The sequence below is a fragment of the Cimex lectularius genome, unplaced genomic scaffold (genome assembly GCF_000648675.2).
Source record: "Cimex lectularius strain Harlan isolate CLEC.00 unplaced genomic scaffold, Clec_2.1 scaffold19, whole genome shotgun sequence".
NCBI lineage: Eukaryota > Metazoa > Arthropoda > Insecta > Hemiptera > Cimicidae > Cimex > Cimex lectularius.
In genome coordinates, this window is record NW_019392664.1 from 409,150 (window position 1) to 422,975 (window position 13,826).

A 13,826-nucleotide genomic window follows, 5' to 3' on the forward strand; every position below is an offset into this window, starting at 1 on the left:
CTGCCCTAAAACGTCTTCGTAATTGTCCAAATGTTCTGTTAAGTTATTGTTCTGAGAAGATAGGCTTCAATAGTAGGGTTAGGAAGAGTTCCGAAAGAGATCGGTGTGGAACTTTTTGAAGCGTGATCAATTAGTTGAAACAAGGAAGGACGAGGTTGTTGTGGACAGTCAGGTTAGAGACGTAGAAGGAGGGTTGTCAATTTGTCTAAGGTTGGGTGGGATATGCTGAATATTGGATGGCTTAGGGCAACCAGACAATTCCGCTTTATATATCAAAAATTGTTGCAGTAACGTCTACTACAGTCTTGGTAAAATGTTAATGGTTTTGTTTTATATATATAAGTTTTCTTGACTAATTAAGGTTATTCACAGTGATCCAAATATGGATTTCTTCCACTAAGCAAAGCCTACATCATATGAATTTTTTCTTAATATTAGCAGAATATAACGGTAAATTTGTGCGGATGATGACCGGCAATGAGCTCACGGATTATCCTCGAAAGACCGTGAGCAGATTGACTCACAGAAGGCCACCTTCCCATCACGAGTCGTAAGACTTCTGAAAGTACACGTAACACAAGGTCGAACTTGCATCTCTTTAATCCCATTGCCTTGAATCAAATGACACATCATTTACAAAAAAGAGGAATCATTTGACGCATTTTTTCGCAACTGATAAGAGACGGAAGGTAAGAACTGGCCCGTTAGTAACCTTGAACACAAATGATCTAATGTGTGGTATTTATTGACCGTTAGTTAAGGATTATTCGTTGAACGGGAGATGCGGTCTGGTGTGACGTAGGGTTTTAGAAAAACATTTTCTTTATCGCGCCAACGTTTCGATCTTTAATGAGCTCATCTTCAGGGATCAAAGTGTTTGTTTTCCGTGTAGATGTGTCTTTCTTATGTCGTGTTGAGAGTGCCCATGACAGATAAGAATAACACATCAACACGGAAAACCAACACTTTGATCCCTGAAGATGATCTTAATAAAGATTGAAATGTTGGCGCGATAAAGAAAATGTTTTTCTAAAACCTACGTCACACCAGACCGCATCTCACGATCTCCGAATAATCACTAATGACCTAAGTTTTATTCGGACGTGTAGGGACGTAATTAAGTACGGACTGTTTGAGAAAGTTAATTTATGTTGGAAAATCGAGCATATGCGATTTTTTAAATCGAAGTGCAAGGTGTTAGTGCTCAATTTGTGGAGAGAAGTAATTGAATATCCGGTGTTTACTCGCTTTCAAGGGTGTGGGACACAGCGGTCACAAGTGGATTAAACAAAAAAACTTACCGTTTTGAGAGCGACTAACGTTGATTTCTGCACCTGCAATTAGAAAAAAACTTGGTTAGGTATAAATTTTATAATAAATAAGGTTAAGATAAAATATAAAGGGAAAATGCACTGTTTTCTCATCTCCCGGGAAGGATTTTATCAACAGATTTCCCTGAAGTCAGAGGCAATTTGTTTGTCCTTGAAACCGAAGTCGCCAAGTTCTGAAGAATCGTTACAACCAAAATTTATTGGGCGTTTTTCTAAAACGGAGAGAAAGCGAATTACGAAGGGAAAGGGAACAGGACATGTTCGCACTTAAGTCTCACAGTTGTGTACATGAATCAAAGAAATGTCTTGTAGCCCTCTAAGCCTCACGATTCCATCTTTCAATTATTCACGACCGGGTGGGGTTTTTTTAAAGAGTCCATCAGCCTTTCCACCCCTTGGGATCTGGATTGTGTCTGCCTGGCTTTATACGCATCTTCTGTACACACGAAGAAGGAAGAAGCTAAAACCAATTTGTTCTGTGTTAAACTTTCATGACAATGTGCGTGAACACATACAACGAAAAGAGGTGTGATAATCCCATAAAAATCTGTACATTGCCAACGAAATGCAATAATGTGGAGCGGCGATATACGAACGTCAGATATACGCACATTCAATTATCCGAAACTAAAAATAAAATTAGTTTTTCCATGAATTTCCATGAGACAAGCCTTATCTTTATTATTATCTAAGAAAGAGCGAGCATTTTTGGCTGGATAAGGGAGATCACATATTTTAAGTAAAACTTTCAACATGTCGACAGAGTGTCTGAGACTACGCACAGAACAAACCACTAAATCTCAACGCCGCTAAGAAAGGATTTTTTGAAATTCTATCCCTTAGGAAATCATCTGGACATGAAAAAAAATTTTGTGTTTTATTTACTTAAACTATCAATTCTGATAAGCAGACACTACTAAAATATATAAATACACCTTAAACAGGATTATCCCAAAGAATCAGTCATCAAATCCAGGCATTTCTTCTTTTTTTTTTACATTGCCAAATTTGGAAAGTATATGTCGAGGACGCAGCACAACCTCGTGGCTATTTGAATTATTGTTTAATGAAGCTTTGACTAAGGAGGACAATCAAATGTTATGGGATTCAAACGAAACGTTCTGTTACAAATTTGACCGCATAGTACCTAGGCAGCTATGGTACAGATTGGACTGTTACGGCACAAAAAACGATAAGAAAGTGCAGCATAAGTTAAGTTACTATCCCTCTAATGTGTTAAATGTGGATTACATGGTCAACATAAGTAAAATATTTTCAGATTCGTTTCGACAATCGTCCAAATGTAAAGTTACTCCTCTGGTTAATTTAAACTATTAAGCAATATGTATTAACTTCAATATTGAAATTTTCAGTTTTCAGTTATGAAAATATGATTTCCTATGTGTTTCATTTTGTGTTCTTTACTATTGCGGGTTTTCATCGGTGTTCCCATGAACGGCGAGGCTTGAAGCACTTTCACAGTTCATTTATTAGAACGGGATGAAGCTAATAGATCAACAGATACGTTGTACTAGATTTTTCCTCACTTAATTGCTCAGGGAGCATGCGAGAATAAGTTGAAATGATTTCCAGTCTTGCTTTCGCTTTATTTCAAGTATTTATCGTTAATTATTTCCTATATATACATCAATGAAATTCACAATTTGGTGAGCTTTCAAGGAACAACAAAACGTGCTATTAAATGAAAGTGGCCGGTATTACTGAATATGTACGGGACTTTTTTTTCATCCGAGACAATGCAAACCCCGCATATTTCTTTAGTGGCGTGGATAAATCGGCGTACTTTGAAGGGGGACTTCGCCACCCAATATTAAATATTCTCCAGGACACGGCGTGTGTAAAGCAGCAAAGCGTTCCGGTCAATTGAAAACAATCTTAATAAACAAACACCTTTGGATTGTAGTTTCAATTTTTTAAATTTATAGATACATTATTTAATAATAATGTGTATTTTCCAATTATTATTTAGCCTTATCGAGTTTTCAGTGAAATAAAGCAAAATAACCTGGGGTAAAAGTAAAGAGTTGCATCCTCAATATTATTGTCCGTAACTGGATAAATGAAAACTGATTTTAACCGAAAAACCGCAATTATTTTATTGACAATTTCAATAATCAATACTGTAAAAAAAATCATGAGAAGAAATAGATCAATTCTACACGAATATTTTTTTCCAAGACAGCAAATAATATTGTGATGACATTATGTGCTAACTGTAAACTATTTAGCCAGAGATGTAAATATTAGATCCAAAAGAAAAAAAGATGGATCTGTTTTACATTAAAATTTATAAATGAGTCGTTCAAACTAAGTTAAACGCGATCAGAATTTTATGAAGTTGTAAAATTTCACTACGAAAAAAATCTCCAGTATAAAATATGTCATAAAAAGCATTTCAAACGTCCCATTAAAATCCATGCGAGCCATTACCCAGTTTCGAATTACACATATAAAAAGAAAAGAATTTGTTGAGGCGAGGTAATTGAATCGGCGTTGAGGTCGGCGGAAGGTTCGAGATCAGACGTGGATCAGGTAATCCAGGTGCACAGTTAGTTGTTTTCCTCCCTTAATTACTTTGACACTTTTCCCTTGCCAGGGAGAACTTTCGTTTTTACTGTTTTTCTCCGTAATCGCATTTTCAGTTTTATAGTTTTCTCCTGCCGCTGAAAAAACCACGAAATTCGATTAGTTTTCACCGTTCGGATGCCTGGCGAAAGCGGGGTGTAATTGGGCAATTATTGGCTATCTTCAACGGGGCGAGTGGTGGGTAGCGATCTGATTGAAGTTGACAGCAATTATAAACATTTAAAGTTGCAACAGCATAACAAATTAATTAAAACAGTTTGTTTTACTAAAAATCGTTCAATAGTTAAGAATTACGTGCCAGTCAGCTGTGGGTTAAAAAGGACGCGTGAAAGACCAGGAAAAGAAGTACAAACACGCAGGGGGCTGGCGATGGCTTAAATTTCCAACATTTTAGAATATATGTGCCAGAACTTAGTGAAATCGTTCAAATTCAAAATAACACTCTAACAAAATATAGACAAACCTCCTTGAAAGTGGCTCGAATGAGCAAATTTGTATATTAAAATATTCTTCAGGGGGAAAACTCGATCAAGCCTGGCTTTAATAGCCCGCTGTAGCCATGGTCGCAAACTGCGCGGAACAAACTCATAACGGTGTGAAATCTACTCCGTGAGAAAGATTCCAAAACCGGTTGCAGATCTACTAGAGTTCCGTGAAGGCTCGCACTATAATATTAGGTTACTAGGTTTAGTGGAAAAATACGATTTCCTTAAATAAATTTTAAAACATGATTATATTTATAAAAAAAGTGAAACGACCTTACTGATGAACTACTGATAATCACTTTGCCGGGTTAATTTATTCTACCTGGTGGTTCGTTCATTTGAGTTTCGGCTTCACGCCTTCTTCACACAGATTCTAACTAGTGAAACGCGTGTGAGTGATACGTAAATTAGCGAGAACAGATGAACCCGCTAAAGTGAACGGTATACATCCGCCCGCAGACGGAACACGATCAACATCAATCACACGATCATCGGGTTGGTATTTTCAAGTAGAAGAAACTGAAATTTTATCTACTCTAGTCTTGTTATTGTTTTGGTGTGTCAGACGCATTTCATCAAGCGCTGGATTTGACTTATTTACCATAATTGGACTAAACACTGTGAAAAGATGTAAAACGTGTGACAGATAAAAACAGAACATAGGTCGGCCAAGACAAACAAATTAAATATTCCGTCAAACATAAAAGGACCAGTTTCTTCCGTATAATACTCTATACATTTTATGCCCGACACTTACATGTACAACAAATGTTCTTATAAATATTTTATAGTAAGTACAACCGATTGAAAAATGCACGATGTAACAACGAAATAAATACACCTCGAAAGAGTAGAGAGATAATGAAGGTCCTTGAGCGTAGAGTACATAATTGGATCCGGGCTATTCTTAGCCCACAAACACGGCAGGCGACGCGATAACCAATCGTCACAAATCGCAACATCCCGCGAATATCCCGCCACCAAAAAATCGGTTAACGACCGGAAATTAGCGATAAAGGAGGGGCTCGCTTCCGACTTTGAGAAAAATCGCGTGCATGAGCGGAAGGGGATGGTTGCACGGCGAATCGGGGTGGCCCTCATGAGCAAAATCGATGCACCCTCCACGCCACCGAATCACGTGTCTCTCCACCATGTGCTTAATTTAACTGCTAGTAAGTATTCAACCCTTGCTTTCCGGCATGTATTATTATAGATTGTAGTCTAGGAGGTATTATGACGTTTAAACTTTCCGGCAGTCAGGATCGATTACTGTCAAGAACGACTTGAAATACCGATAAGGACATCGCGGTAAAGCGAATCGCAGAAATATTTCAACTGTTCTATATCATTGAGTCCAATAATTTTCATCAGACCAAAACTTAAAAAACACATAAATACAAAATGAACATTTAAAAAACGAATTAAGAAGGTCAAATGCAAGTAGAATAAAGGACTGACAAAGAACGAGAAGTGAATGTGAAGGACAAGATTATGATCAAGTCCAACGAAACGGGCATCGAACAACGATTATGTAAAGCTTGGATCCACGAAAGGCTAACAGCGATAATAAACTGATGATGATCGGCAGGAATTATTTGAATAAAATGTAAGCGAATAGCATATTTCTTAATGAATTTACCTTATTAATACGACTATAATTTTTTATATTAATCCATATATGTTTAGAAGTCATAATTGACGGTATTAATTATACTTGTTATCTAAAGTCTTGGTTGAGATGAAAAAGTTGGTGAAGGGATTCGAACCCACGTTCTTCGGCCCAATACGCCGCTGCTCTAACCAAATAGTCATATATAAGCTTAAATGGTCAGATCAGCGGCGTATAGAGCCGAAGTCGTGGGTTCGAATCCCGCTCGTGAGACTAACTTTTTTATCTTAGATAAAAAGAACAATAAATTGAATTTATATATTTATAATAGTGCTGAAAGAACGATTATAAGAGATTTTTATTAATTAATTTAAAATTTAGAAGTTAATTGGACACCAGGAACTAAATTTATCAATACATTGCTGCAAGAGTAGAGATTTGTGCTGATTTTATAGAGGGAAATTTTTTTAAATGATCTCATATAACAAATGTCATTTATAAAGATTAATAATAACAAAGGACCCAAGTATGACCCCTGTGGTATTCCAAACTGTAACTAGTTTTACAGAATGACATGCACTCCAAACCATTTTAATTTAACGACCAAAACAGTGTGATGGACCGTTGAACTTGGACAAGTCGTAATAGACCGATTCAACATGAAAATCTTTGCTTAGAGAGGATAAAATATAATTTCCATAATAAATTAAGTTACTGATAATATGGTAGAACGTCGAAAAAAGAAACTATGTTGTTTTGGATTACTATTCGAATTAAAATCTTGTGATAGAATACGGCACACAATGGAGTCTAAATATTTTTGTAAAAACATGTATGTTATCTTCTTGATGCATTGGTGGAAAGCACCACATTCAAAATTAAACGTAGATTTGTGTACAACTAAATTAAGACTGTTGACTGTTATTGAACAATTGATATGTTAAGGTCAATCAATAATATCAAACATAGCAATTGACAAAACTGGATTTAATGAAGGCCGATTCTTTACCAGTGAAGGTTGTTGCCAATCTATAACATCATTCCCATGGGTCTAGATGTGATCAACATAATGAGCTTGGTAATCTGCAGAAGATAGCTCTTATGTCTGACAGAGCAATAAAGATGTGAAAACTTTTGAGCGGGTGGGGGACGAAGAATAATTTCACTATGTACATTCACGTTTCATCGATTTCTTGTGAATTTTACGGCTCGGCGTATGCGGGTCATTGCACTTTCTCAGGCGTCTCTTCGTAACGATCAAATGAACCCTCGGTTTAACGAATTTATCACCAGGATTTGAGGCATCCGGTTCATTGTGAACGGTGAGTAAAGGCCCGACTATCCGTGCCGCTAACGGCAGCTAGGGATTATTTACTTTTTAATTGGAGTAAGGGCAATTTGTCCGGCTGTCTATTAACGGGAGAAACGCATGTGGAAGATGTGGGTTGGCACGCCTGCGTTCCGGTACACACGTCACATCCTGGCCTAATGTCCCGACGTAATACGCCAATGATCTCCATCAAAATTGGCCCAGAGGTGTACAGAGTCACATCGAATAATTGATTTTCCCCGGTTCCCGGCGTAACTAAATTTTAATCCGGTGGGTCAAGAGAGTTAATCACTATTTCGAGAGGATGCCGGGTGCATTTATCGGTCTTGGCCCGTAGCCGATTCGAATGGAGACCGACTCAATTCAACTTCGAATCGGGCTAGACTTTTAACGTACGTAATTATTTCCTATGCTTGAATTATTTGATTATATTCCGGTATTAAAGGTCGCTCGGTGTGTTCGAAATAACGGAAAGGTGTTGCAAAATAAGTTTAAAATGCGTGAAGGTGTGTCACCTAACCAGAGAACAAGAGGTTTGTGGTTCCCGTGCATTATGCGGATGAATGTATTTATTAGACCATTCTTAATTATTCTTTTTATCTTTATTCCTTTTTTTCCCTTCTTTGGCCAATACCCGGGGGTAAGGTCATTATTTAAATTTTTAAAAAAGTACTTCATTATTCTTAAGAACTAATCTTAAGAATTAAACTCTTAATTATTCTTTTTATCTAAGGCCTTGGTTGAGAAGAAAATGTTAGGACACGAGCGGGATTCGAACCCCTGCCCTTTGACTTGAGTCACGATAGCTCAAGTAGTTAGATCAGCATAGTATTGAGCCGAAGGTCGAGGTTATCAGGGCCACAGTGTTTCTTACTATAATTTACTCTCATCACATTTTTATTTTGTTTAAAAAAATTCATTTGATTATACTTTTGATCTAAGGAATGGGTTGAGATGAAAAAGTTAGACTCACGGCGGGATTCGAACCCCCGGCCTTTACTTAAGTCACGATAGCTCAAGTAGTTAGAGCAGCGGTGCATTGAGCCAAGGTCGTGGGTTCGAATCCCGCCCCTGGGACTAGATATAAAGAATAATTAACTGAAATAATTAATATGGTCAACAGACCACTAAATATAATGGATTTATCATCTCAATGTTTCCCAAATCGTGTTAATCGATAATTGCTTCTACATACTATATCGTTGTATGGAAATCTCTCGAGTAGTAGAAGTAGAATCAGTAGAAAATCTGATTCCAAGTAAAGCAATCGTTCTCACCGCAGGTTTGTGATTCCTCTCAATTTTGCGAGAGAATTTATTTACTTGAATAACGGTATAGGAGTTTTATAAGGTAATAGAGAAATATGCAATATTCTATCGCTCTACTGGGGGAATGAAATGTTTAACATTTGATTTGCCCATGAAAACTAGTTTATGTTAGAACTATTTGGTTCCAGTAAAAATCGTCAACCCTTTATGCAACTGCCCTACTAGACTGAAGCAGATCGATGCGTACAAGCAGTAGCGGGAGGAACCCCAATGAACTCGAGGGACTGTTTTCCATCGTTAATGAACACATTCGGCGTCCACTCAGCCGCTGGTTTCTTCGTAATTAAATGTTCCAAGCCGGGGGCTTTTGAGAGCAGACTTCTGCCGAGTAAGAGAGCGGGATTTAATTCCTCCTTTAAACCGTGAGAGAGGAAGAAACGCCAAGTTTTTCCGTACGGTCGGTCCCGCTACTCGGTCATCATACCGTTACGATTGTTCTGAGAAAGCACCTACATATTTTACGTCATAAATTGTCCAAATTTATGCTATTTTTTGGCGTTTCAGTTTAAATTAGACAAAAGAGTTGTTACAATTTATCTATTTATTTCAATCAAATGAAATAATGCTTAAGCCCTTTCCAGATAAACTATCCGTTGCCATCTCCAAATATTAATGTTTTCCCAGAGTATATCTAGTGTTTTAACATGAGATAGGAACATTTCCATTTCTTGCTGTGCCATTTTTTTTCTATTTAGGATCTAAAATGTGTCTTATAAGTCAATCTTACCAGGGTGTATATACAAGATCCGAGTGGCACCTTTTATATCTAGTCATTTATATCGCTTAACTTTACAAATGAGTTCTACTTTTGTCTCATTTTTTCATGTCAAGTCCTTCAGGCTAATGATACTCTTCGTTCACATCTCCAAATCTTGGAAGCATAGGTCAGAATTGGACAAAAACATTTTTAAATCACTTGCTCTTCATTCTCCGCTAAATTTTTAGAAGTTTTTAACAAGGGTTTGAGGTGGACAAGCGTAGCTTTTCTCTCTTTTAAACATCTTGTTTTGTGATCAGCTATCACAACACATTTATCAACTTTTCTGACAATTTCAAGCGGTCCAGTCAAGAAAGGAAACGCCATTTTCAACGATTCCCCAAGCACTCTATTATAAGATTTGCAATTTCTGTGATTCGTATTGATTGGAGATGATTTACTAAACCAGCGAGAATACGAGTACCAGGAATATCGGAAAAAATTAAGATGTGAGTTCATTACATTGAAAATAATATTTCTCACGAAATTTATGTAGTTTAGCCGTCTCCTATCAGCCTCATCCGTCTACCCTTGTTGTTGTAGTCTGTCAGACAGTTTCGGCGATTGGAGTGGTGATTTGGTCGTTTTTACACTCTTCTCAACTTTATTTGTTTATTAGTGAAAACGCTTTAAGCTTTTTTTTTTCAAATTTAGTACGATCCATCTCGCATCAAAAATAATTTACTACCCCGAAATCGTGCTTTACCCTAGGCATTTACCGACCTTCCGTTATTTACGACGCCTCCCTCATGGGTCCCGTTTTTCTTCGGCGTGGCTTGAGATCTTTTTTTAAGCATAGGAAATTATTGCACGCGTTATAAGTCCAGCCCGTTTCGGCAACGGGCCAAAGCCGAAAAATGCACCCCCGAAAACAACAAGAAAAGCGTGGTAATTTGGCAAAATATCGAGTAATGAGACTTGGTAGGCGAGATCGTGAGAGCGTCATTCTCGTTTGTCACGTACGCGGCACTGCGTTCGATTTTCGTCTCTGCCCTTGGAATTTTCAGACATCTGAAAGTAAAACGGACGAGTAGTCGGGTAGAGCCCAAATGATAAAATATCGCTGAATGAGATGTTTCGCGACTTGTACAAGGAAATAATGACAAACATGCGACCTAAAATGGAAGAAAAAAAGGGTGTAGACAGAACGAGACTGCGTGTAAACAGTACAAAACAAAATAATAGCCTCCCAAAGACGTCTTCAAAACAAACGGGTTTTAATTCAATAATGGAAGATTACCAGTGGAATTACAAATATAGATTTTTTAAAATAAAAATCAACCCCCTTACAAAATCTTAACAAGTTTTGCTTATAGGAACCCCCTTCCTGAGGGAATACTTGGAAAATTGAGAGACCTCGTTTCAAGGGTACCTCCGATAGGTTTTTGATCGATTACTCCGGGTGTGCTCGGCCGGTTACTCATTTTGCAATAATGTCGGTGATAAGCGTTTCCGTATTGCGAATTCCTTCGGGACGAGGGCGCGGAAGCGGATAAAATCAAAGGAGGCTACAAAAAACTTTTATCGATTCATTCAGCCTTTCGATAAAATAACTTATTCACACGCGATCCTGATCGTATAAATAACGTCGTTTTGGCCGTGGGAATAGCTTTATTACGCCGATATCCTTTGGGTCGCCTCCGCCCAAAACTCTCCCATAAACATTTTCATCATCCTTTTCAGCCAAGCTCATGAATGTAATTATTATTAATAATTTTTTTACCCTAAGAAATTTAAATTTTAAAACAATTCTTCTTTACATGTTATATATGTTCGGTCCTCTGGGTTTCCACGGTTGATAGTTGACCCTTGAAAGAACCACACTCATCCAACTAAAAATAGGCCCTAAGAGGTGAACAGACGACACATACTTTCGAGCCAAAACACAACTATATCTCCTGCATGTAGAGAAACGTTGCTCTATGTGTCACACTCAATTGAAGGGTGTCATTCCTTGGGTCTATATAGAGATAGAACAGGAATGCCACCAGATGTGAGAATTGTGCTTGGGCGCGGAAGCGAGCCACTGGATCCCGTGTTCCGATTTTTAGAAGAAATATAGTGAAAACTGTACATACTACTTTATAGATATCTCGTCCTGCGTTTCTTTGTTCTATGTTGAGACTGAATGTACTCATTAGCGTGAATCTGTAGTGTGCCAGGGCTGATAACGGAATATTGAGTACCACTGGACCCTCAAATAAATTAGCAATATAATATGTATTATACTATTATTATACTATTATATTTATAATAGTAATATTTTGATTTGTGCCAATACTATATATTAGGAGCCAACACTATATGGTTGGCCGGATACCGAGATCTGAATACCAATATCCGAGGTGGGATGATCTCGAGGTCTACAGGTAAACTGCAGAAAATCTGAAATTGCTGGCGGACTGCGAGAAGGTTCAGCTCTGTACAGGTGCGTATGTACATATATGCACAGCACATGCAGAGCAGTGCTTATATAAATTAGTAATCAGTATGCAATAACCACGGTAAATAACAAGTGCAAAATCTATAAAATGTAAATACAGAAATTCGAAGGAATTTTCAACACAACAACAACATAATAGACAATGAACATCATATACAAAAGGAACCCGCTTAATTTACGGCTGGCTTTCCTTGGCTCTAACACCAACGAGCAGGAATTCCACCCGATATGACAATTGTGCTTGAGCACCGCGAATCTTTGGGTTACGACTGTTGAAAGAAACAAGGCTGTTTTATTTGACATTTCGGTAGTGAGTATATTGAGAGTAACTGCATTTATTAGAGTGAATGTGCAGTGAGGGCCGAAAACGGAATACCCCAACACAATAGATTAGTTACGAATGAGTGCGTTTAGAGTGATAGTAACAACTGCATTTATTTCTTATATAAATCTCCAGTAAAATTAGTACAATTTGTAATTATACAATTAATTTAAATTAAAAGTTACAAACAGCGCAGAGGATGTTTCTGGTTGTCAGGTTAATTTATAAGAAAAGAAAGTTGGTATTCTTTATGTACGTTCCTTTATATACAGACATATTGATTTAAACTGCCATTCTTTAATAAAATTATAAATTATTAAGCCCAATAAAAATAGGTAATAGTTCTCATAGATTCTTACAGTTCTGTTATAGTTTTCATAGTTCTCATAACAGATCATCTTTTTTACCCTCATCACTTAAGCGCAGTTTAAGCTATAAAGAAATCGGCGATTCGTTCTATTTTAAATATGTCTTAGATGCGATGAGCCAAAACAAACAAAAGCAATGGTCTGCACCTGTTTACAATAAGAAAAAGATATAGTGCGTCTTAGCATCGTGATAGTCGCCTGCATAAAACCTACTTCGTTAATACATAATTAGAAAGAAGTGAAATGTTCAAATTAGAAAATCATCAGTAGTATTCTAACACGTTTTGCCGTACTGCAATACTGGGAGGCGGAAAGCCAAAAATAATGACAATGGGCAGAAAGATTGTCAATAATGATAAAACCTACAGGAGCGGAGGAAAACGAAGGCAATTGTTTCTTTAAACACTACATGGGAAAAATGGTCGATTCAATTACTTTTGATTATTTACATTGGATCACCCATGATGCTTTCTTGATCGATACGCGATTAATATCAACTGAAGAGGAAGAGAGGCTTATCTAAGCCATGAGTACGATTCACATCCTCAAGTTTTTAATGCCTGACCAAATTGTGATTTTTAAATATAATATTTTTTAATATGAAAAAATGTTATTGTAAATCTAAAATCTATGCTGTGTAAACAAAAATAATCTGGTTGCAGGTGCGATGATGACTCATTGTTTTAAAATTTGCATGATTCACTTTGCACATGTATAACAATGAATTTTTTCAACTTCTCAATTTTTTATAGACTATGTTTTTATTATTGTTTAACATATCAGTTTTGTAGGCCAAGCGAAAACACACGGGCCTTATGATAATTAATGAATAATGATAAACAATTAGATATCTGTTCCTTCCTTACTATCAAATAATTACATTCTAATCGTTTCTACAGCTCCTGAATTTATCAGTAGATTAAATTTGGCGCAATATCACATGTCAAAATATAGAAATGTCGGTACAATTGAACAGCTTCGTCCCCTGAAATTTAATATATAAAATTATAATGATGAAATTTACGCGTGCCAGAGATTATTTATCACATAAATGCCTTTTAATCTCTCAGTACAAATTATACACAAAAAATCCTCCTTAAAATCCTTTCGGAATTGAAACGCGAGTACCTCAAGGCAGTTAGTTCACTAGGGCTTTTTCTCTACCTTCTCTTTATAAGCGATTTACCAACAAATACGGTTTTAAAAACAGCTCACTTTGCTAATGATGTCGGCATATTGTCAAAAC

At 36.9% G+C, this 13,826-nt stretch overlaps 1 protein-coding gene across 4 annotated transcripts in view; it reads right to left on the reverse strand.

Moving 5' to 3' along the window:
- The window catches only part of LOC106662191, a 269,680-nt gene that overhangs the window by 174,166 nt on the left and 81,688 nt on the right, over positions 1-13,826 (reverse strand). For all 4 annotated transcript variants that reach the window (XM_024224993.1, XM_014386066.2, XM_014386065.2 and 1 more), the window contains one exon: positions 1,302-1,334. The gene's annotated coding sequence lies outside the window, so the exon portion shown is untranslated. The remainder of the gene's footprint in view (positions 1-1,301; positions 1,335-13,826) is intronic.